The sequence below is a fragment of the Armigeres subalbatus genome, chromosome 1 (assembly GCF_024139115.2).
Source record: "Armigeres subalbatus isolate Guangzhou_Male chromosome 1, GZ_Asu_2, whole genome shotgun sequence".
Classification (NCBI taxonomy): domain Eukaryota; kingdom Metazoa; phylum Arthropoda; class Insecta; order Diptera; family Culicidae; genus Armigeres; species Armigeres subalbatus.
Window position 1 is genome coordinate 181,052,369 of NC_085139.1, and position 25,687 is coordinate 181,078,055.

Here is a 25,687-nt window from a genome sequence, read left to right on the forward strand (position 1 = left end):
AAAGTGATAACAAATCCTGTTATTTAATTGAATATCATGCATAAGATAAAGTGTTATCATCTAGCACTCACGAATAACTGATTTGTTATTTTCGCAATATCAATGGAACAAAATTATGTTATCATTTTTTGTTACGTTGGCTGTTAGTTCAGCCTAAAATCGTTGATAATCAGATAGCTAAATATGTTATATTTTTTATTTTCCTTTGCTCGGGTATCAATACATACATACTAATTAAGTTTAATTTCTGGAAAATGATTGAAATTGTGCATCGCTATTCAGCAAATCCGTAGTGGTGATGTTGTTTTTTGAAACAGCAACCTATCATAAAACCATAAGCGAAATAAATTCTATGATTTCGTCTTATGAATTCCATAAAGCAAAATGACAGCATTTTTATAACAGCTCATCAAGAAAAGAAAAGAAAAAATGAGACACATAGAATTTGATACAATGCCTGATTATTGTGCAACATTAGTCAATGAATTAGAAGAAGTGGCTGGTAACGGCACCCCAGATACAGTCCTCTCAAATCACTACTATTTTTTTTTACAAAATGTTTCTTTTTTTCTACAAATTCCACTTTATATACCAGCTACTACTTTCGATTCATTACATACTGATTTAAAATTTTCGACTCCTGGTATCCCACTAAATCATGCTCAATGCATATAATCTATGACCGCGCTTATTTTTGTCACATTTTTGCATTTGCCGAACAAATGCTGACGTACAATCATTTGTTGAGATTATTTAACAATCCGGATCATTCCCTCCCGATGCCACAAGTCTTCACTGGTCAACTGTACCGCTCCGCTGGTCAGCGTTGCTCTATTTAAACCATTTCACATTGCACACTGCAATTTACAGCATTCTAACCCAGCACTTCACCGAACGTACGGCTATGGGACCGACGACCACAACTGCATCATCGATGTAATGCGACCAGAAAACTCGTTCTCGGTACCGATCTGATGTCCGCGTGATACGCGGCGTGACGCAACCGAAAGCACGCACCGAATCTCAGAAAACATGTTGCGCGTCCATAGACGAGGAGAGTCATTTACGTACTGCCCGTCCGGCTGTGGCGGCTGCTTTTTTTCTCCGGTTCCAATCGAAATAGCGAACCAAAACTTTCCCTGCCGACTCTACCGCGCCCTTCTCGACTCCCATCCAGTTTTTCGCCTCTGCCTCCAATCAGTTGTTGTGGTCGTCAGTCAATACAGGCTCAGCCGGGCTAAAGGGAATGCTCCAATCGAACAGCCAGCCAACCCCAAAGCGCGCGAGCTCCACCTGAGACCTCCCGGAGTCGGTCCCGTCTTCTGTTAAAGGCTCTCTTTTACTCCCCACATGGCTGATGAGGCTGGAGCAGGCCTCACCGACAGCGACGCTGTCTGATACACGTCTGTTGTGCTATGGACCCGCTGCCTGGCCCGGGTGGTTGTTGTCGTCGTCGTCATAGCAGCAACTACAGCATCCTTCTTGAGATTCGCAAAGCCAAAATGTTTCTCACTCTCTTCGTCGTCGTTGGGAGTGAAGTAAAGATTTTGCTGGGGTGATTTTTATTTGTTTTCGTTTTCGTTTTTGGTGTTGCGCTTTTTGCATGGATAAGAAACGGCTACAAGATGGGTACATTTGGGTGTAGGAAGCTTGATACATAATTGAAAGCTTGGTATGGCTTGTCTTTAACTGATTTGCGGAGGCCTGATTGTTGAATGTTGCTAAAACAGAAGCAGGAACACTTTTATCAATGGCAAAATAGATAACCGTAATCAAATATAGCATAAATGGAGTAATATTTTTGCCTTTCGCGTATACTAAGTACAGTCAAACCTCCATGAGTCGATGTTCTATGACTCGATATCGACTCATGGAGGCAAATTATGCCATATTAAAAATTATTTTCTTGGTTACTGTGATGGTCCCTTCAAACAGCTTTCCAAGGATTTTCTACTCCACACCTCGATATTTCTATGAGTCGATGGTCCCTTCAATATCGACTTATGGAGGTTTGACTGTATACGTAAAGGATATAGGATCACTCCAAACCTATGTTTTGATAGACGGCTCGGAGACCCATAGTGTTGTATACCAATCGACTCAGCTCGACGAATTGAGGTGATGTCTGTATGTATGTATGTATGTGTGTGTGTACAAAAAAATGTGAAACACACTTTTATGTACTTAGTCTTATCCGATTTACTTGCAACAAGTTGCATTCGACGCAGAATCCTTCCTAATTTTATTGAAAATTGGCCTAATTGACCATTGCGTTCCGGAGATATTTAAAAAAAATTGTTTTTCCCAATCGTTGCCTTTCTTGTATACAAAGTATACGTAAAGGCTATAGGATCACTCCAAAACTGAACTTTTAATAGAAGGCTCGGAGACCCATAGTGTTATATACCAATCGACTCAGCTCGACGAATTGAGGTGATGTCTGTATGTGTGTGTGTGTACAAAAATGTGAGACACACTTTTTTGTACTTAACATTATCCGATTTGCTCGCAACAAGTTGCAATCGATGCGGGTTGCGGTCTGATTGTTTCCTATTAAAAATTGGCCCGATTGGTCATTGCGTTCCAAAGTTATTAAAAAAACTTTTTTTTTTGCAAATTTCAAAAGCGAAAAAAAATTTTTATTCAAAGATAGCAGCAATGTATTCAAATAACCGCAAATGGATATAAATTGATGGAAAAAGTAAAATCTATCCCGCTAAAGTGCTATTTCGACCTCTCTTATGTAATTTTCTTATTTTTTTAATGCGCGAGAAAGGCACCACCAACGATTTTAAAACGCGTGTTTTGCTATAAGAATATCGTCTGTATCTTCTTCCGTTGTCGAGTTAAATCAATTTATTTGAAAAACATGATTTTAGTGAAATTGGTTAAACTTGAGATAAAAAATAAGATATCCTAATTTTTGACACAATAAAGAATATGAGTTCCTCTTTCAGATGCCGTGTGAATATATTTTTTTGGTCTGCCCTAACCGGAGATATCAACTTATGAAAAAAATGTTATTTTGACAGAAAAACGATTGTAACTTTTTATAGGAAAAAGATATTGACCATATTTACCAATAAAAAGATGCATTTTTTTGAGCTCTAAAAGTCACCTGAACATGACTTTTTTCGAGAAATATAAAACAAAAAAAAGTAGATAAAAATATTTTGAGGTACACCCTAATCCAATTAGGTAAATTTGCTCTAAATCAGCCCATTTATGAGCTACAAAAAATTTTTTCTAGCTAAATTGATTGGAATAAGCTGCGCTACAACTTTGTAAAACATAACATGTCAATATTCCAAGAAATAAAAAATATATTTTCTATTTTTTTATATGATGAGCCACCCTATTTTTCGGTAGAACCATAATGATGGCCTTACTATTTCGAACAATTTTGTAGAACAAAATTTTTTTCTAAAAAATATAGTTTTGGCGTGAAATTCATCTTTCCGCGTAAATCTGTTTCCTGGGCCATAGTGCAACGCTAAGTGGATTGATTTGGGTTTTTTTTCTATACTGCTGCAATGCATTCACATGAACGCAAATAAATGTGAATTGATGAAAATAACTGAAACTATCTCCCTAAAATCCAATTTTGACCTCTCTTATGTGTTTTCTTGTTTTATAATACACGCGAAAGACACCATCACCGCTAGGTGGATTATTCTGGGTTTTTTTATTGTCTTTATAAGGGAGACTTTCAGCCCGAGGCTGGCTCTTCCCCGAAATGGTGTAATACTTTTTAGAGAGGTGTGCCGCATAATAATACATATAGTCTTTCTCCTTAAATCGTTAATTGAAGTACATCAAATATTCTCCAACGGCTTACCTGAATTATTTCGAGGCAGTGGCAACCATTTTCCATTCCTAAAAGTGACCCTAAATATCAAAAGTAAACACCTCGAAAATCATTTTGGAAGGCAGCTGTCACGTTCGTGCTATTTAGGTTCATGCAGGGAGGGAACGAAGTAACTTCGAACATTTAAGCCACTTGGTAAGAAGAAATATTTCCCGCCAGTTGCTCTTTCACCATATTTTCAACACAATCGAATGATCTAAACATATACGTTCCATAATAAATACAGAGCACATCTTGTGAATTTAGAAATACGGGCGAATACAACGGCTTAATTTACATGAAAAGTGAGCATAATCCCTCTGCTCTAATCCTCATAACTACTCTTCTTCAATGCAGAAACGAAGAAATTACGACAAACTGATCAATTCTAAAAGTTTTATCAAGCAACAATTCAAGGCAGGAAATCCGTGATATGGATCGATACTTGTAATGCAACAGATCTGTTCCATGTCTTGAAAATTTAGGAATCACGTGGAAAATTTATTGAGCATTCATTCTGCTACCCGTTCGAACGCGGGCCGCGGGAATTGCGTACGTTGCGGCCTTTCGTCTGTTGTCGGCGGGATGCCGGAATTTCTGTGGTGGCCGTCCGAAAAGGCACAAAGTAATTATCGAGGTCGCATAACTTTTTCAATTAAACAATTTGCCAGATTCTTGCGGCTTTTGCCCTTAGGGCAAAAGTCACGCCGCTTTATTTTGCTTCGCATGGCAAAGGAGATGTAGGAAATTTAAGAAAACAATGCAAAATCGTGCAGCTATTTTGTTTCCTTCAATGACGATTTTTGGGCGGTCAACCATTGCACTGCAATATTTGCACGGTCAGATGAATCAGCAGGGAGGCGGGACACGAACATATTTATGCGCTTTTGTTTTTTTGCCAGATATGGCAAAATCGATTATTGGTAAATTAAATTTAAGTAGCCGTTACTGGGTAGAGCTGTTTGGTTTACCTTTATTGATGCAATGACTACAATTTGGTTCTTGTGTGCCATTTAAATTCAATATTGGTTTATGTCAACATTCGATCTATTATATCTATGTATTACATGATTTGTAGTGCCGCAATGCCTTATGTAATTAGTAATATTCAAGTAAATTCAAATAAACAAAAAAATTGTCGAATAAATGCTTGTTTTATTGAAAAAAAAAACAAATCTTTTCACTACATTAGTTTGAATGAGTGTGGGCTTTGTTTGTAACCATGAGCGATTTTCAAGATGTTGTCTTTATTCAATTTGTACTAAACTTCGTAGTTTTATCATCTTTTTTTCTACACAAAAAACAAATCTGATAATTATTGTATAAAATCTTGGCATATACAATTCTGCAAGGTTTTAATACAAGAAATGTAAGCTTTTTATACAGATACTATATAAAAATAATACAAAAATGTAAGGTTGAGACAAAAATGTAATGTTTCCGATCATTCTATCAGAAATTCCTTCGGAAATACATTTGCAAAATCTTTCTCAAAATCTTTCAGGTTTTCCTTTGGTTTGTTCGTGAATTCATTCTGAAATATTTTCAGGATTTTCTTTGATATTTTTTTCTTCTGAAAATCCTTCAGAAATTCTTCTCACTTCAGGAATTCTTTCCAGGAATAATTAAGAAAATTACGCCATGAATTCTTGAAGGAATTTCCGAAGAATAACCTGAATAGATTTTAAACAAGAATTAAAAAAAAATCTAAAGGATGAAGGAACTTGAAAAAAAATTCAATGGAATTTCCAAACAAATACCTATTGAAACTTTTAATACGATTCTCTAAATTTCTACAGGAAGTCCTTTGGAAATTACTTCAGAATCTCCAACAAGAATTCGTTCAGGAACATCTTAAGGCATTTCTTTGGAAATTCTGCTTGGAACTTCACCGGGAATTCCTTCGATAATTCGAACAGTAGTAAAAAAACCCTGTTTTAAAACTGGAATTAAGACTAGCCAAATAAAACCAAACATATCGGGATTGCGGTCGATCCGTCATCATTGGGAATTTATTTCCGGAATTTCATGTCGAAATTTCTCCAGTAATCATCCAGGTGATATTTCATAAATTTATTCAAAAGTTCGTTTGGAAAATCCTCCAGACATTTTTTCCGAAAAAAATATCCTCAGGAATCAATTCGGTTAATCATCCAAAAACTTTTTCAGGCATACCTTCAAAAATTCCTCCAGAAATACCATCGTAAATTTCTTCACTCTCCCTCAGAAGTTTCTTCAAGAATCCTCCGCAAAACAATCTACAAATACTTTCAAAAATTCTTCAAGTAATTCATTTGATATTTGCTTAAAAAATTGTCTAAGAATTCCAGGTATTCCACCAGAAATTAAATACTCTCGGCTCCCGTAATTCCATCAGAATTTCTTTCAGGAATTTCCTGAAGGAATTTCCAAAATTCTCTTTTTCTGTGCAGTCTTCCAAGTTTACCTTTGGATTTTCCTTCAGGTATTATTTCGCCAGATTCTCTACCAGATTCCTTTTGTATTTCCTATTTTATTCTTTAATAAATTTTCGAAAAAAAGTCGTTCATTATAATTTCCGGAATAATTCCTGGAATTTCGGGAAAAAATTTATATGGTTTAATCTTGGGTTTAATTGAAAGGATTTCCGGAAGATTCCCTGGAGGAAGTTTCGAAAGTATTTTCGGACATATTTACAAAATCCTTTCGAGAGAATTATCCGAAGGATTCTCTAGACCAGCGGTTCTCAACCTGGGGTACATGTACCCCTGGGGGTACCTTCGCCGGGTCCAGGGGGTACCTTGGACAAAAATGCGTAATGGCGGATGAATTATACAATTTGATTCAAAAATTATTGATAAAGTTTTGATAATTTTGTATTTTTTTATTTCAAAACTTTGTCTTGTACATAATATGCATGGCGATATGTAAATCATGGCCTATTAAACCCTGCCCTCTACAACCAGTACAATGGATAGAGGGCTTTGGGACCAAAGATCAAAAGGGCAAAACCTCGAATAAACGAATTTTCAAAATCTTCTGTGCAATCTACCTGATCAAAACTGCATGTTGAATAATATATTAAGAATATGATTGTTGGATCTGCCACCACTCTATTTAGCAACACTGTTTATTTTGTGTGTGTGTGCTTTAAGCTAGAACAATGAGGTCGCTTTTATTGGGTATTCTGTGCCTTTACTTAATGCTACTTACATATTTGGTGACCCATACATGAGCCAAGGATGGCGTTGAATTTAACTGTCCCTGTGTTACAACCGTTCTTTCTATAAATTCAATTCACTATAATTAATGATTTAATAGATGTAAGTCTAATCAACCTCACTTACAAATCGAGAAATATAACGCATTTATATGAACGGTTGAACTTGATTGAACTGTATAGCTGATCGCGTATCTACTGTAAAAGTATAAAAGGTTTCAACTCAGTAAATTCTAGAATACACTTTGATCAAGTTGAATATATATTCACCGTAATTATAGAGATAATTCTCCAAGATTATTTATCGAATTCAATATTTTAGAAACTACTTGCTTTGTTGCTTCAGCTTTCATTCGGCCTTTCAATTTAGCTTTATCATGACAGCTGACATTTCATCGATCACTCACTATAGCAGAGTCGGTCGTAGTACTACAGTAGGCAGTGTTGTCGTGACGAGGGGACTTGTCGGCACATACCCCCGCCCGTAAACCTAGCTTAGACTCTGGAACTTCTTCTTGTTTACACTTATCTGAGACGTCCAGAACAGCCCACTTCACTGCCGCTCTTCCCAGTAAAAAATGGTTCGGTATCAAGGCTTCCTGGTCCGCAGACTCCAATGGGACGTAAGTGTGAGAGGTCTAGAATTAATCATTGCCTCTGCTTCCAGTAGAACTGTTTCCAGTGTTTCGTCATCGGGTCTGCGTGGAGAATCTGTGATCGTACTAATAGCTACTTTCACTGAGCGTACGAGTCTCTCCCATACTCCCCCCATATGTGATGCTACAGGTGGGATGAACTTCCATGTTGTATAGGATGTAGTAAACTTTTCCGCTAAGGCCTTCCTTGTAGCTTCGGAGATCATCTTGAGCTTATTACTCGTGCCCTGGAAACATGTAGCATTGTCGGTCCAGAACTCTCTTGGTAGGCCTCTACGAAAGACAAATCGTTGAACAGCCATGATACACGACTCCGTACTCAATGAATGCACCGTCTCTAAGTGAATTGCTCTAGTAGTAAGACAGGTAAAGAGAGCTACCCACCTTTTAACGTTACTTCGGTTCATTTTCACCAGTATCGGACCGAAATAATCCAACCTGGTGAGCGTAAATGGTTGAATGAAAGCTGTCAGACATATTTCAGGGAGTGGAGCCATTATAGGTGGATTCGGGGCAGCTTTCATTATTCGACACCAGACACAATCGTTCATTACTTTATCCAGTAGGTAGTCAAGTTAGGAAGCGTCAAGGTGGGATGGTCGTTATGCCCTGTGCGCATATACGAGCAACCCGAAGTTTGCTTCAAGTGCCTGGAACCGGAGCACAAGCAATGGGACTGCAAAGGCCCTGACAGAAGCAATCTCTGCCGACGCTGCGGATTGGAGGGACATAAGGCACAATGCTGCACGAACCCTCCCAACTGTTTGATTTGTTCCAGCAAAGCTGTGAACAGCAAGCACCCCATGGGGGGTTCGATGTGCCCGGCGTTTAAGCGTGCTGCAAAATCACAGTGCAGGTAACGCAGCTGGCTTGCTCGGCCTCGCCCGAGTGTTTGGTGTGCGCAGGTTTGGAGGAAACGGCGGAACACGTGTTGTTCGTGTGCTCACGTTTTCGCGCAATGCGTGACCACATGCTTGCCACATGTGGTCTGGACACTACCCCGGACAACCTAGTTCGGAGGATGTGTAAAGATGAAGTTGGCTTCAACGCCGTTTTATCGGCTATCGCCCAAATCGTCTCGGAGCTACACAGAAGGTGGCGCGTGGACTCAAGGATGGCTAGTTCAGGCGCAAATAAGAGGTGGTCCAAGGAATCGGAGTCGGCTTCATGGGTCATACCGGTGGTCATGCTCTGTGGTCGAACTCGATCCTTTTATCGAACAAGTGGCCGCGCGAAGAACAACATGGTATCGTCGCTTTCGCGGCGTCGGTCAACCGGGCGGGTTCCGAGCCCGGGGACGGAAAGGGGTCCTCGTCAAGGCTGGGGCAGGCGTAGGCCTCGCGTCGGCAAGTCCCTCTGTGTGCTGGCGAATAGGCCCTATCGCAGAAAGGTCAATTTGGGGTGCACGCGGCATCATCATTCTTGATACCAGTCGTGCAGAGGGAAGCAGGCGCGAAGTCGACCCTTCCCACCTTCCGAGGACATAGGGCGTGGTAAGGCCACCTGGAAAGCCGGCAACGCGCTGGCACGATACCATTGTGTTCTTCTAAAAAAGCGAGTTACGATGTTCGGTGCTGCAAGGACACGCAGCTAACCTCGAGGGTGCGTTGTGCACTGCCCCCCTTTGAAGCATTACTTTCTGGTTGTACCGAAGGGACTATGGGCTTGGCGGCAATGGAAACGGTTTAGCGGGTCGGGGATGTAGTCCTGCCTCCTCGGTGATCCCTAACCCCGCACTTCCTGGTCAACCCAGGATGTCTGTTGAGCAGATTCTCCCTCCATTATTTAGGAAGAAAAAAAAAAGTAGTCGTCTCAGTGTCGGGATGTCGAAGCGCTGCCGGATCTCGTTCACGATAGTTTCGCGATTGGCATGACGGTAGTAGCGATGGTACCAGTCAACAATCAGAAAAGTTACTGCATGCCGCTTTGGAAGAATCACGGGGAACTTAGCTTCTGTTGTAGTGTACGGTGCAGCTTCGATCCTTCCGCGAGTTCGCAGGACTCCTTCATAATCAAGAAAGGGCCACTTCGAATAGAGATCGCTGGATTTCTCCACCGCATTGTGATGGCGTTCAGGTGAACCTTGCGATGATTTGAGAATGTTCATTTCATTTGGATATGTCTCGAGTTGTGCCGACCTCCATAGCATTTCTTCTGCTCGGCGCAATTCCTCGCTGTTGAGTACGCCCAGCTCTAATCGGTGTCCTTGTTTCTTCCGCCGAACGTTGTTGACAAAACGTAGGACGTATGCTGCTGAACGATGTAATTTGGTCCAGCTGCTAAATCGTGCGAAGTTTATCAGTGGTTCGAAATAGACTAAATGCAAGTGGGCCGGTCGAAGTTCTTCTACTGTCGGAAGGCTCGGTCGCTGCCGTGGCCATTTATCCTCCGAGTCGTGGATGAAAAATGGTCCTTGGAACCAAGTATTGTCCATGGTTAGTTGTGGACCGGTACCCCACTTCGTAGCTAAATCGGCGACGTTGAGCTTCGTTGGAACCCATTTCCATTCTGAAGGCATCGTGGACGTCAAGATCTCACCAATTCGGACACCGACGAATTTATGGAATCGTCGGTGATCATCGGAACGAATCCAGGCGAGCACTGTTCCAGAATCACTCCAGCAGTAGCGGCGACAAATTGGGAACTCGTGTTGGTTTTGGATAGTGTTAAGTAGACGAACTCCTAAGACGGCTGCCTTTAGTTCTAGTCTGGGAATCGAAAGCGTTTTCAACGGAGCTACTTTAGTTTTTGCTCCAACAAGTGATACTTGGGTACCCGTGTCTGTCTCCAAGCGAAAATATACAGCGCAAGCATAAGCGGATTCGCTGGCGTCGACGAATAGATGGAGTCCGCTAAAACTTTCCGGGATAGGGGTACGGAAATGGCGTCGGGGGATGCGAAGGTTGTCTAGTTGTTGAAAGAGGTTTGACCATTGCTGCCAGCGTGCGTTGATATCATCTGGTATCCTTTGATCCCACTCAATACCTTTTGCTCAAGTATCTTGCAATAAAATTTTGCCATGCACAAGGAAGAAGGCGATGAACCCAAAGGGGTCAAACAGACTCATTAATACACGGGCAATCTCTCTTTTTGTGGGAATGTGATCCTTTGCAATTATGTACTCAAGATCTTCTCTGAGTCCAAGCGTGTACACAAACACATCGTCACGAGGAATCCACTTTATGCCAAGCACCGATTCCGACTTGTCACCTCGTTCAAGATCCATGCTTTTCGGTTCTAGCGTTGGAGTTGCACAGATACCCTCCAGAACTTCGGCATCGTTTGATAGGAAGTGCCGGAGAGTGAATCCACCCAGTGAATGTACTAACTTCACTTCGTTAACTACTTCGATGGCTTCCTTGATTGTTCGAAAACTGTCTAGGTAGTCATCTACGTAGTGTTTGTTCTTTATAGCTAGAGCGGCTCGAGGAAACTCCTTGGAGCACTCTTCTGCATTAAGGTTCTTGATATACTGTGCAGAAGCTGGAGAACACGTTGAGCCAAACGTAGCAACTGCCATCACGTACACATTGGGATGCTCGGAGGGATTGTCACGAAATAAAAACCTTTGTGACTGACAATCGGGGGCTCGAATTTTTATTTGATGGAACATTTCCATCAAATCACCGCATATAGCGACGGGAAATTGGCGGAACTGATAGAGAATTTTCGGAAGGGGTGACAGCAGGTCAGGGCCCTTGAGAAGATTAGAGTTGAAAGAGACGTTGCCAACTTTCGCTGCTGCGTCCCAGATTAGCCGCACTTTCCCAGGCTTCTTTGGATTAACGATGACCCCCAATGGCAGGTACCAAACCTGATTAGGACAGACGGAGGTCAATTCTTCCAAATTTGCTTTGTGTGCGTATCCTTTACGTTCGTACTCCGAAATTTGTTCTCGAACACGTCGCTCTAGCATCGGTTCCTTCTGAAGCTTTCGCTCTAGAGCCTCCAACCGACGTAACGCCATAGGGTAACTATCAGGGAAGCTCGGACAATCTGTTCTCCATAATAGTCCAGTTTCATATCCCGTTCCATTTGGAATACGCCTTGTCGTGGTTACCAATAGTCGTTTCGCTCGTTGTTCTTCATCCGATTCCGGAACCTCATGTAGGTTTGAAGTTCCTACATTCTCCAGTGTGAAATAGTCGCGTAGTTGCTTGTTTAATTCTCGGTCGGGATCAGATACTGTTCCAACATGAAAGTTGACGATAGCCGTTGGAGAGGAGCGCTTGGGTATACAACCGTAAATGCTCCACCCCAGTCTACATTTAGCACCGATTGGATCTGTTAACCCTCCCTCTCGCAGTTTGAGCGGGGCGCACAGTCTCAAATTGTCCAGACCTATCAGCAATTTAGGTTGACCAAGCTCGTAGTCTTTAAGGGGGAGACCTCGTAGATGGGGAATTGGTTCGCCAGGTCTCGATAGTTGAGCGATTGAGAGGGCAGTACAAGTCTGCTAACTGTTCGAACATCAATTAACGTGTAATGAGATACACCATCTTCACCTGAGATATCAAGCTGTAAACGCTGTGATTTTGTTTCCTTACGCTTCACATTGCCAGTCCATTGCAGTGTGAGTGGTTCGTGCTGTCCTTTAGCTCCTAATGAATTATTGGCAGTGGCTGATTTCCTACTCGCCGCTGCCACATACAGGCGCTATAGTATATGCGCAAAATAGCCAGCATGAGTTAACCGCCAGAAATTTGTATGGCGAAAGACATCTAAAGCGGGATTTCTCAAAAGTAGGAACTTTTCACGAAAAAATATTTGGTACCAATAGTGTAGGAAGGTGTCCGCTACTACGCCTACCAAATATTTTTTCGATCAAGCTGCTTAATTTTGAGAAATCGAGCCTTAGATGCCTTTCGCCATACTGATTTCAGAAAGTTAACTCCTAGTGTGCCGCTGTAAGTATGCTCAAAGCAGGCGATTCATTGATGTGCAACTGATTCTTCTAACAGAGTGTAAGAAGAGCCTCATCGATGAATGCAAATATTGTTTCAGTGGCACTGTTGCTGAACAGGACTACAGGAACAATGCGGAATAAAGGCCACTTCAAGTCCTCTGAGGTCACGTGACTGGCTGACATACCAACGTTTTCCTGAGAGGGGAGAATGTGTGGAGAAGTGTATGGTGTTTCTGCCGACATCCTTCAGTTCCACAACCATTCCAGGAGCGACAGGGCCATTTTCCATGACTGTTAAGGCAAGTTCGACACAAATTTTGTTGTTTGACCAACTTCCACCTTTCATCTAAAGTAGCGCCCTTAAACTGATGACATTCTGCCACTCGATGTCCACTCCGTCCACATGCTACGCATGGCTTTCCTGTTTTCATACTGTTGTTTACAGACGAACCACCAGTTACTGATGAAGGATTCCGTTCAGCAGTGTGTGCATGAACACTCACAGTTTCTTTTGATCTTCGTTTGTCGCTTCTTGCTGACGCGCCTACCTCTGGAAGTTCAAATGAAACTTCGCTCGCTGCCGTTACTAATCCAGACATGAACTCGCCGAAAGTCTCAAGGTTTGCTGGCAGATTTTTGTTTTTGTAAATTGCCCAGTCTAGCCGCATTGATCCAGGTAATTTCTCTATAAGTTCCTGCATAAGAGCTGGATTTGAGAGATGATCGATTTGCCCTGCCGCTTTAAGATGATCTACGAGGTTTTGCACCGATAGTGTGCGCAGGGTCTTTATGACGTATAGTGTGCGCAGGGTCTTTATGACGTGCGGCACACTTGCTGGTAGCAGAAGACGACTTCGTACAGATTCAAGAGCAACTCCTTTCAAAGACCGTTGGAGCCGGACAAGATTTTCCGCATCGGTGTATCCGCAGGTGACCGTGGATTGCTCGAAGTTGCTTATAAATATTGGCCACTCCTCTGGTTTTCCGCCGAATGCCGGAAGATCCTTTCCCAGTACTTGCCTCGCGGCGATCTGCACTTGAGTGAGCATGTGAGTTGGCACAGCTCTTTGAGGGCTTGGCAAATTTTGCGCTGATTGAGCAACTGGATAGAAAAGTCTGTTGGAGTCTGGCACGATCGAAAGTGCTGCAAGCTTGGGGTCCACGTTTGTTGGGTCCATCGGAACAAAGGATATTTTAGTTACTAGATAAAGATTGTCGCTTCGGGTCCCTTTGTTCTGCTGTCCGGAACATGTTGGGTACCAAGCTGTCAAATCGTATGGATTTTCCTTCTTTGACATTTAGCCCCCCTATCCTCGCCAGCAAAAGATGTACCGGACAACATCGACAGCGACAATCTTTATCTAGTAACTAAAATATCTTTTGTCGGAACCATTCTGGGGTCATGATCGGCAGATCGTTCCTCATCGTTGCCGTCGCCTTCCAGTTCCTCTATGGATCCTCAAACATTGTTTTGTGAATTCAGCCACTTGTTCACCTTTTCATTCGAGTCTCCGATTGAACTACCTCTGAAACTTGCCGAGGCTGCCTGCCGTTTCTCAAAGGATTCCTTGCGAATTTGCATCTACTTTCTTTTTAGTGCTAGTTCTTCTTGCAATTTTTGCTCACGAATGTTGCTCTCCTCTTCTGCGAGTCGTCGTTTTTCTTCCAATCTACGCTCTTCCTCAATTAGCTGCCGTTGTTTAATGTCTTCCTGCTCTTGTAGCTCCAACTCCTTTAACTGCCGTTCCTCTTCGATAAGCCGCAGTTCTTCTTCTAGTAGCTTGGCGCGGATGCTGGAACTGATACTTTTCGGTGGGTCAAGGGGCGTTTTCCCTTTTTTCGATGCTGCTTTGGAGCTCGCCTTCGATCCTTTGGATTTCCGCTTATCTTCAACAGGTACTTGCAGAGCACCTCCGGTTGAGGTTCCCTGGTTGGTAGCACATTGCCTACAGACATTCCTGACATTCACATGTTTAATCTCCTCGCCAACGCCCGCACATCCGAAGTGCTCCCATTGCTTACATACGCTGCACTGGACCATCTCGCTTTCTGCCACGTCAGGACGATCGCAAGATTGACAGTTCCGCGGTGCATTGGTAGGTTGGAACGCGAGATTTTCCCGATTCTCCATTCTTGATCAACAACAACCGCAAATATCTTAAAGTTTGTTGGATCTGCCACCACTCTATTTATCAACACTGTTTATTGTGTGTGTGTGTGTGCTTTAAGCTAGAACAATGAGGTCGCTTTTATTGGGTATTCTGTGCCTTTACTTACATATTTGGTGACCCATACATGAGCCAAGGATGGCGTTGAATTTAACTGTCCCTGTGTTACAACTGTTCTTTCTATAAATTCAGATCACTATAATTAATGATTTAATAGATGTAATTCTAATCAACCTCACTTATAAATCGAGAAATATAACGCATTTATATGAACGGTTGAAATTGATTGAACTGTATAGCTGATCACGTATCTACTGTAAAAGTATAAAGGGTTTCAACTTAGTAAATTCTAGAATACACTTTGATCAAGTTGAATATATATTCACCGTAATTATAGAGATAATTCTCCAAGATTATTTATCGAATTCAATATTTTAGAAACTATTTGCTTTGTTGCTTCAGCTTTCATTCGGCCTTTCAATTTAGCTTTATCATGACAGCTGACATTTCATCGATCACTCACTATAGCAGAGTCGGTCGTAGTACTACAGTAGGCAGTGTTGTCGTGACGAAGGGACTTGTCGGCACAATGATTCTTAACTAAAATCAAGAGTTACAGATTCAGAAGCCTCCATTTGAGAGACATGATGGAAAGCCATTCCCGAAAAGCTCAGCTGCTTCGTTGCAAGAAAATTGGAAGCACCCTTCTACACCTCTTTCCAAGCAGTTCAGAGGACTCCTTTTAAAAGGTTCAGAAGCTTTTTTTCAAGGGGCCCGGAAGCCTCATTTCAAGTGACCCGGAATCCTCATTTTAAGAGGCTCGGAAACTTTCTTTCAAGAGGCCTGGACTCCTTCTTTTAAGCTTTTTTCTATAAACTTTCTTGTTTTTTCTGCTTCTTTTAAAAGCCTCGCAAGGATCTTTTCAAAGATATCGGAAGGCATTTTTCAACAGGCTCGAAAGCCTTCTTTTGAAAGGCTCGGAACCACACTTTCAAGCGGCTCAGAAGCCCTCCCTTAAAGCCTTAGCAGCACAAACCTTACTACTTTGGTTGTAGCAGCACTTATGTGACTCGATTTGGTCGTATATGAGTTACAGAAACTGTATGACAAGTGTACTACTCGGGCTCTTATGAAAAGCTCGAAAGCTTCCTTTCAAGAGGCTTGAAAGCCTCTTTTCCATAAGCTTGGAAGCCTTCTTTTAAAATACTCGGACCTCTTTCAAAATGTCTCGGAAGTCTCCTTTTCAAGAGGCTCGGAAGCCTCCTTTCGAGTGGTTTGGAAGCCTCCTTCCAAAAGGCTTGGCCTCCCGTTAGGAGGCTCGGATGTAATCCTTCAAGAGGCTTGGAAGCGTCCATTCAAGATTCTCCAATGCCTTCTTTTAAGTGGCTAAAAGCCGCCATTCAATAGGCTCGGAAGACTCTTTTCATGAGGCTTGGAAGCCTCCTTTCAAGAGCTTGAAAACCTCCCATCAAGATGCTCGTAATTCTTTTTTAAGAGGCTTGGATGCGTACTTTCCAAAGGGCTCAGAAGTGTCCTTTCAAGATACTCAAAATCCTCCTTTCAAGATACTCAGAAGCCTCCTTTTAAGTGGCCTTTCGGAGGCCTTTCATGAAATGGCTCGTAAGGTCTTTCAAGAGGCTCGGAAGCCTACTTTCAAGATGCTCGGAAGCCTCCCTCGAAGGTGTTGAAAAACATTATTTCAAGAGACTTGGAACCCTCTCTTCAAGGGGCTCGGAATTCTTTTTCCAAGAGGCTTGGAAGCCTCCTTTCAAGCAACTCAGAGGCGTCCTTTCCAGATGCTCGGAAGCCTCCTTTAAGTGGGTCGAAAACCGCCTTTCAAGAAACTCGGAAGCCTTTCTTCAAAAGGCTCGGAAGAGGCGCGGAATCCAACTTTCAAGAGGCTCGGAAGCCTCCTTTCAATGCGCTCGGATGCCTTCAATAGTAAACAATAGGGGGCTCGATGTATGAACTTAATTTGAATTGAGGAATTTCAAAGAAAATGAAAATTTCAGAAATTATTTATGGAGAGCCATATATTCCGTTAGTTTTCAGGTCAATTTTTCATATATTCTAAGAGTTACGATTATTTTCAGTTCCAACGAAAAACATGTGGGGTACCTCAATTAATGCTAAAGTTTGAAGGAGTACCTCTCAAGAAAAAGGTTGAGAACCGCTGCTCTAGACGAATGTGAAAAGGAATTATTATTTAAAATTATTCCTGGAGTGAATTCCGGTAGGAGTTTTCAGAAGAATTTCTGAAGGATTTCCTAGAACATATTCTGTAGAAATTATGGAATTATTTTTTGACCAAATTCCTAAAAGAATTTCCAATGAAATTCCTGCAAAACATTCCGAAGAATTTCTTCCAAAAAAAATTCTGAAGGTGTCCCTTAAACAATTTATGTAGATATTTCTAAAGAAATTTGTTAAAGGATTTTCTAAAGAAATTCGTAAAGGAAATTCCAAAGCAATTTTCGAAATTTCCTTAGCATTGCTTCTTTGAATTTCCAAATTGTCTTGACGAATTTCCAAAAGAACTTCCGGATTTATCTCCAAAGTAATTCTTGAGAAAATTGAAAAATGTCGGAAATATCTTCAAGAGATCCTTTGTAAATTCCGTTAGAAATTTGTTCGGAAACTCATAAAGAAATTCCTGAATAGGTATCCGAAGGAAAACATGAAAAAAATCATATTGGAAGGTTTTGAAAAAAAAAATCATTCCAAAGAATACTTGAAACCTTTCTAATAAATTATACAGTTGCATTGTGTTAGTACAACATTTTATTTCTAAACTAAAAAAACACGTTAATAAAGCTTAAAAAAACGTTTGTGTTGTATTTCATAGACGATAAAATGCAATGAAAGTTTCGTAATATTTGAAACCGTATTATTTGATTTTTCAATTGATTTATCACTTGCCCAATATAGTTCTTACTACTGACACTAAATTATAAATGAATCAATAACGTCAAAAATGCTGGTGCCCCACCATTACCAGAGCTCTGGAGCCGCCAATGCGTCTGACACATAAAGTAGGGGAGTATGAATTGCGCCGGTTGGGTAAAATGCGCCACCACGTTTTCTTGGTTATTAACCCAAACTTTGTCTCAAAATTGTGAGTGGCTGAAGCCAATTAAAATTTGCAAGACATCAAACGGAAAAACATAGTTAAAAACACTGTATTAAAAAAAATTTTAAATATGTTTTTTATCTTTAACAAGCATTTTTGTTATTTTCGTCAACAATGCATTATCTTTAGTTCCAAAAACATTTTCTCCTTATTACAATCAGTCTAAGACATAGACTACCTTAAAGTAAAGGACTGTCTCTAATTTTGTGCAAACGACTGTAGCTATTTCAGTTGAAAATATGGGCATATTTATCATTTTTGGTGGCGCATATTCCCCGGCGTCGTTTATTTTAAATGGAAAAACACTATTTTGGAATAAAATCATTTTCTTGTAATATCGTTGGTTTTTTTTTTAAATTCTTGGACCACATAATAACTGATTTGATAGATTATTGATAAACACTTCAAAACTATATTGTTTCGGATGAAATCACCATCAAATTAAAAGATTTGCTTAAGGGGCGCATATTTACCATCCTTCCCCTATCGTCTTGAATAAAACATGTTGATCACAAGATTTGAAGCGCCATTAGCAATCTAAGGCTATTATAAGTAGGTAAGAACTTTCACTCGAGAAAGATCCCCATCCTGGGCGATGTCCAGCCATCGCCTTAGCCTGTTGCCAAATTAGATTTCGATTAACTTCTTTTATTTCTTTATGGTGCCATGAGCCATATTACGGTAGCTTTCTAGTAAATGTTAAATCATTTCACTTCATATGGGTATGTAGTCACTGACTATGTACTTATCTGGGTACTTATATTCTAAACAATGAGCTGTATTTCAAGATTGGACTAACATTTGCTCGATTTGGAACGCATATCGAGTGAATTTTTCAGGCCGGTTCACACGTACACCCTTTTTTGGTTTTTGTTTTCAATTTTTGAAATACTTAGAGGCTTCAAAAATATGGGTAACGATGGGAAAGTTGACGTTAAGTAAGCTAAAGAATCGAGTGAGACAATAAAACGAGATACAATTTTTGACGGGAGTGTTCAATTGGATTTATGATTGGCCACACAGCACATTTCAGTTAATTGAAATATTAACTCACAGGACAAGGCATCACTATCGTGAGATAAAACCGCCGAGAATCGTGCATTGCATACCTGTGGTAATGCTTGGTTTCATTTCATGTCACCAGTTTTGGTACTTGCGGCACTGAGTAGGGTTTTAGGAAAATTTTCCAGACCTACGGAACTGTTCGTTTGTAACTCGGACATCTAATCCCATGTCTTTTCGGATCCCTTTATATTATTTAGTTCACTTTTATTGAAGCCGACTGAATAAAGTTATTCAGAAATGCTACCTTGGGAGGCATCAGAAAAAGCTGTATTTTTTAGTGGCAACGAGAAAGGCAGAAGAGATAAACGAATACCTCATTTGACCACGTGCTCGGCACATATTTTTACCACTCTGCGATTCGAAGCTCGTATCAAGCTTTTGCCTTCAATAATGCTGATTCCGCTATCCACCACCAGAGCAGCATGAAATGTGGCGAACACTTTCTACCCGGTTGATGGAGTTATGGGTCGAACAAGTAGCGCTGCTTGCATTGGAAACGAGCCGAAAGTTTTTCAGTGCAGTAAGTACAGTAGAAAGCACAAATGCAATGGAGACGGATGGCCGTTTTCAATATATCAATCGGCTCTACTTTTCTTAAATCTAGAAACATTCGAGACAAATTGAGATACCATAAGCCAGTAAGTTAATCGAAACATTATATCTTTCGTTTCATAATCTCATAATCAAGTCACCAGCATCCATTCAGAATTTATGTGTTCCAGAATGCACCGTAGCTAGCTGGATGTCGGGTTACGAATCACACTCTTCTTACACATGGGTGCAGAGTTGTAGCGTGGATTTCCAGCGCTCTTGACGAAATCTTTATAGGGCGTCCCTTTCTTACTAAGGCAAACTAATGTGCAGTATGTTACATTTAGAGAACAATTGCAATCTAAAAGAAGTAAACATAAAAGTTTTGGCGGATTAAAGATGCTTCAAATAACAGTTAATATTCTGTGATGTTCAGCTTACAGCCCCTAAGTGTTTTCGAGATCATATTAGGCTTTTCTCTCTCAATAAAAGATTAAAAAGATAAAGGACTATCTGCAAAATATGTAAAGAACCTCGCAGAGTTAAAATTGCTTAAAGTTCATCCCAAATAACACACTTTGTCTCTGAGATGCTTCTCTAATACTTCTTACCGTGATTAATTTTAGTTACATGAATAAGTATCATGACTCTTGTAGATTTGAAAAAGCGCAAACACGATTGCCTTATGAGACTTACTTTGTCAACTTGAAACTTATGTAATAAGAAATGTGAACAAATATTCGACATATGTTTAAAACAAGTGAAAACAAATAAAAATACTAATGTTGTAACTTCAAAGTGGATGTCTTCCCAAAAAAAAAAAATAATGGCAGTTTTTTTGGTATATTACATGAACAATTGAAAAAAAGGATGGAAGCCTCGAAACTGCGATGATGAAAGAATTAAACATTATTTTTTTCATCTTGCAATAAGAACCTTTGGAAATTTTCTATTGATAAATTTTTATGCCGTTCAAAATTTATGGTAAACATTTCACAGTCATAAAATCCACGCGCCATTGCACAATAGGAAAAAATGAGGTATTTTTGGCCAAAAATATGAATCCTGCAATAAATGGTGGTATTCATCATAAAACATAGAAAGAAACAAAAAATATTTTTTTGAGGCTTCAATGAGGTATGGGACCAATTTTCGGCATAGTATCGATTTTTGTCATTAAATCCGGGTGAGATGCCGCACTTCAGAGATCAGGTATAACAGACTTGATTTATTGGCGTGAATGCATATGAAAGTGTATCTTTTATTGCAAAAACAAAAACGTGAGTAGTAACTGCTCATTCTTATCAGCCAATAAAGTAATGTGACAGATACACACTTTACTTATGCCGCGGAGGCCGTATAATTTCTAACGCTATTTTTAATAAGATTTTTCGAACAGTTTTGCAAAATGGTGTACAGACCCACATTTTTATTTCATTATTTGGTTCCTCTAAAACCCTTGTAAATTTTGTTTGTAAGCAGTATACGATTTGTGTAATTGACTATGGGAGAAAAACAATAAAATAAAAGCTTATTCACGACTAATATCCTTGACTGTGTATTGTTCTTCTTCTTATTGGCATTACATCCCCACACTAGGACAGAGCCGCCTCGCAGCTTAGGGTTCATTAAGCACTTCCATAGTTATTAACTAAGAGGTTTCTATGCCTGGTTATCATTTTTGCATTCGTATATCATGAGGCTAGCACGATGATGCTTTTATGCCCAGGGAAGTTGAGACAATTTTCAATTCGAAAATTGCCTAGACCGGCACAGGGTATCGAACCCAGCCACCCTCAGCATGGCCTTGCTTTGTAGCCGCGCGTCTTACCGCACGGCTTAGGAGGGCCCCTACGACTGTGTATTGTTACTCGTTAGAAACATGTTGACCTTTAAAATCTCCAGGTGGGTGAAGAAAAACCGTACATACCCAGGTAACCAATAAGCATTAAAGTAAGCACTATAGTAGTATTATACTGGCATTGCATATGCTCAATGCTGTAAATAAGCATTTCGAAAACCTGGCTGTTCTAAACAAGCATTCCCAAAGCAATCATGAGGGGCATAGTCTTATAATAGCATTATATATTTGATCTTATAATTGAATGCACAATGTTGTTTTGTGCAATATTAGTGCCACTTTAAGGCCTGTAATGTTCATCCGTCAAACGTTTTCCAATATGAAACCATATAGCGGGAACTATTTGTCCAATGAACTTACATTTGAGAATAGAAATCGGTACGTGCAGAATGTTTTTTCCATTCCGACCATTGACAGGAGTACTTGTCGTTAACCTAACCCTATCACTAATTACATAATTTAGATACATTTAATTATTCCATTGCACTATTTTCGATGGATGCATTAAAGCAGCACTACCGTAGCTGTTTCATTGCAACTGGGTATGACGTTTGTGACGGTTGAATTCTGAGATGAGTTAGATTAAGTTTCAATGTTCCTGATGGAGCGTAGTGTTTATGTTGGGCATCATTATTCCCATTACCATCTATCTCTTATGGCTCAGCTAGTAAGGGCGATGACAACAACAGCGTCGGTGGCGAGTTCGACTCCCGCTCGAAGAAAGTAAAAAATTGTGTTCCCATTTCAAATATGGAAAATACAATAACGATATAATATGCAAGAGAAAAACTATGTAAAAAAAGAATTAGAAAAAAAGCCATTAAAAAACCTTTTTTCTTGTTTTTTAAATTTAGCATTTATACAGCATTTCGGATGCTGAATAAATGCTACTCAGCAAAATTTCTACTTTACCGATAAAGTAGGATTGAGCATTTAAGCAGCCATATATTGGGCCAAAACCTGCATTTAAATAGCATTAAAGGCGACTAAAGAGCTTATTGGCATTTAAAGTTTTGCAGTAAAGGCGCATATAATGCCACTTAAATGCTTTATATAATGCTTACTGGTTATCTGGGTAGTATTTCATGTGGAATCATCGATTGCGAATGTTCATTGTGAACTAGACCTAGAGTAGATTTTCACTGGTTTTGCAAAACATATATACTAAGCAATGTATGATTATTTTGATATTTGCGAATTTGCAAGCCCAGGAGCTCCGAAAACGGCAACGTCAACGGACACGAGCGGAAATCGAGCTAGATACAATGAATCAAGGGCAGACCGTTGTGTCATTCCACTCCTTGAGTAAAGCCGGGTGACACTGTCTTGAAATGGCGGGTGGGCTAATGCCACAGCTGCCTTCCGTCCTGTAAAACCATGGCAGGTCTTGGGGAACGCCCACCCAATCCATTCGTCTGGATTAACCAATCAGATAGGAGTAGGACCAGTTGATTCCTTCCTGGCTGACACCGATCCGGCTCTGAACACCGAGGTGTCAATCCCCGCATGCCCTCACTGCATCAGCAAAGATAACCATGGGATCAAGAAGGCGACTATTCCAGCTGAGTTCGAGGGCAGCCCTAAGGGGGATCCAACAGTCATGGATAAAGCTAAACCAACCAACGAAGCAACGGAAGTGAACCTCTCCACAAGGAGAGGCTTGGAATGAGATGGAGCTGAAGGAGACCGGTAGTGAAGTAGTCATCGTGTAGAGCGATAACGGTGCGCCAATAGTTGGCAAGCAGCAGCATAATGCGGTGGAGATAGGGTCGAGTGGCGTCCTGTCAAAATGACATTAACGACTTCACTAATGGACAGGGCAATATGTCAAAAGACCTGAATCTGAAGGCTATGTCAAACAGGAGAAGAGTACACAGACTGCTCCCCCTTCTTCCATAGTACCACAATCATGACACAGAAGGTGTTAAATTTTACACTCAGTGACATAGCGGCAGAATGGAGAACAGACAAGCGAGCCAGAGACTCGCCCGGCATCTAGCTCCATCCACAGAACACAGAAAGGCGTCGGGAGAGCGCAAACCAGAAGAGGGGGCCCACGAAAGCAAGGGATTCAAGAGAAAACGGCGTAAGAAGAAAGCAAGGGCGAAGCAAACCAGTCGGCCACCGGAGAAGGGAAGCCAATCCGACCAAGAAAACCAGCGTCAGATGGTCCCTGGCAAACTGTAGTCAGGAAATCGAAGAAGAAAACGGTAACCACGCGCCCGGCGAGAGCCAGGGAGAAGAGTGAAGCAGGACAGGAGTATACTTATAACCTATGTAAGCGGTACGGCGAAAATGGCTATAAAGCGCACATGTGCGAACAGGTCGAAGACGGTGTCCTTTTTTTTTAATAAATGCAGTTACTGCTACCACTATGCCCCACCATGCTGGCCGATAGAACAATTCACACAGATGGTCGGTCGTCTGATATCATACATCAGGCTGTCAAAAGGCCTAGTGGGTAGCAACCCAGTAGTCATTGCATAAGACTTCAATGCATGGGCGATAGAGTGGGGAAGTTGCAGTACTAACCGGAGAGGGCTAACGCTGTTAGAGCCTTTAGCCAAGCTGGATGACCTGCTGTGCAACGAAGACGGAGTGAAATCGGTAATAGACGCAACATTATGCAGTTCAAGTTTGGTCGGTAATCTGTGGTGCATGGTTGACGACGAGAACACCTACAGTGAACATTTGGCTATCCGGTACAGGATAAGCAGCGAGGCAAGGAGAGAAAGCCAATGAGCAACTTCTACAACCGGGCGTGGAAGGTCACCCACTTCGAAGCTATGGGTCTGGAAGAAAACAAGGAAAGTTTGAACGGTTACAAAGTGGTTGCGGTCCTGCTTCGATCGTGAGACGCTACTATACCAAGAAAAGCATACTCAGGGCTAGAAGAAGACTACATAGGTCAGGCTCGGCGGAAGTGGACGAAGAACGCATCGAGAGAAAGCGGCGAGGCTGGCGCTAAAGATGGCCATCGAAGAGAGCAAGAAAGACTGCTTTGACAGACTGTGCCAGAGTGCCAACTGGAGCCCATGGGGAGACGCCAAAACAAGAGGGCACCTCCCGAGCGATGTCCAACGAGACTGAAGACGATAATCGAAGTACTATTCCCGCACAACGGCCCAACCCATTGGCCGAGGGTAGGAGCACATGACGAAGAGGTCGCGAGGGTGACAGGGGAAAAGTTCCTCGACACGAGAAAAGTACCTGGGCCGGACGGGATCCCAAATATGGCGTTGAAGGCAGCTATAATGACCAATCCAGATATGTTCAGGTCAGTCATGCAGATGTGGCTGGACGCTCGTACATTCCCGGATATATATGATCCCGGTGATTGAATAGGACCATCAAATCGGTGATTGACACTGCAGAGGTTGCCATCGAATGCAAGCGGCGCAGTATACGCTCCTGCGCAGTAATAACACTTGACGAGTGGAATGCATTCAACAGTGCATGCTGGATGAAGATCACGAACTCGTTGCTTCGGCTGGGAGTACCGGTGGGGCTGTACAATATTCGGGGAAGCTACTATCAGAATCGAGTATTGATCTACAAGACATCAATTATGGGTCCACTGCTGTGGAACGTGATGTACGATAGCGTGCTGAAGCTCCCACCAGGAGTCAAGTTAGTGGGATTCGCCAATGACGTAACCATGACCGTGTACGGAGAGTTCACCGAGGAGGTCGAACTGACTGCAACCTATTCGATCAGTCTAGTAGAGTAATGGTTGCGCAGCAAGAAGCTACAGTTGACGCATCATAAAACGGAGATGATAGTTGTCAACCACCTGGAAATCGGTGCTGGAGGCGACAATTAGAGTGGGTGTCTGTGACATCACCTTCAAGAGATCTCTGAAACAATTGGGGATGGCGCTCGACGATAAGTTGAGCTTCAAAAGTTATGTCGACTACATCTGCCAGCGCGCGGCCAAGGATGCTTCAGGTGGTACCTGCTTTCCACGCCTGTACGCAATGCCCAGATGTGACAGAAACGGCTGAGCACATCTTGTTCACATGTCCTCGGTTAGAAACGGAGAGGAGCTGATGTTGGAGACATGCGGAGAGGAAACTACTACCGATAACATCGTCAGAAGAATGTGCCAGAATCCAGAACAGTGGAGAGCGGTTGGAAGCACTGGAACGCCAGTGCCAGCTACCAACGTCGTCAGCTTGCGGCGAGCGCGTAACCGTAGAACGTGGCGAAACGGCTGGTTTCAGGGAAGCTCTCGCTTTCGGGGAACTTCTCGTCGGAGTAGGTTAGATCCGCCGTCGGGGACTATCCGAGTCGTTCGCGACCGGGCGGGAGCTAAATGACTTAA

General features: G+C 41.6%; 1 protein-coding gene across 6 annotated transcripts in view; it reads right to left on the reverse strand.

Moving 5' to 3' along the window:
- The window catches only part of LOC134205576 (monocarboxylate transporter 12-like), a 471,854-nt gene that overhangs the window by 192,665 nt on the left and 253,502 nt on the right, over positions 1-25,687 (reverse strand). Inside the window, exon 1 of one of the 6 annotated variants that reach the window (XM_062680933.1) lies at positions 901-1,269. The exons of 4 other annotated variants lie outside the window; for them this stretch is intronic. The gene's annotated coding sequence lies outside the window, so the exon portion shown is untranslated. Of the gene's footprint in view, positions 1-879; positions 1,270-25,687 lie in introns of those variants that run through there. One more of the 6 variants, XM_062680935.1, reaches the window with a different exon arrangement.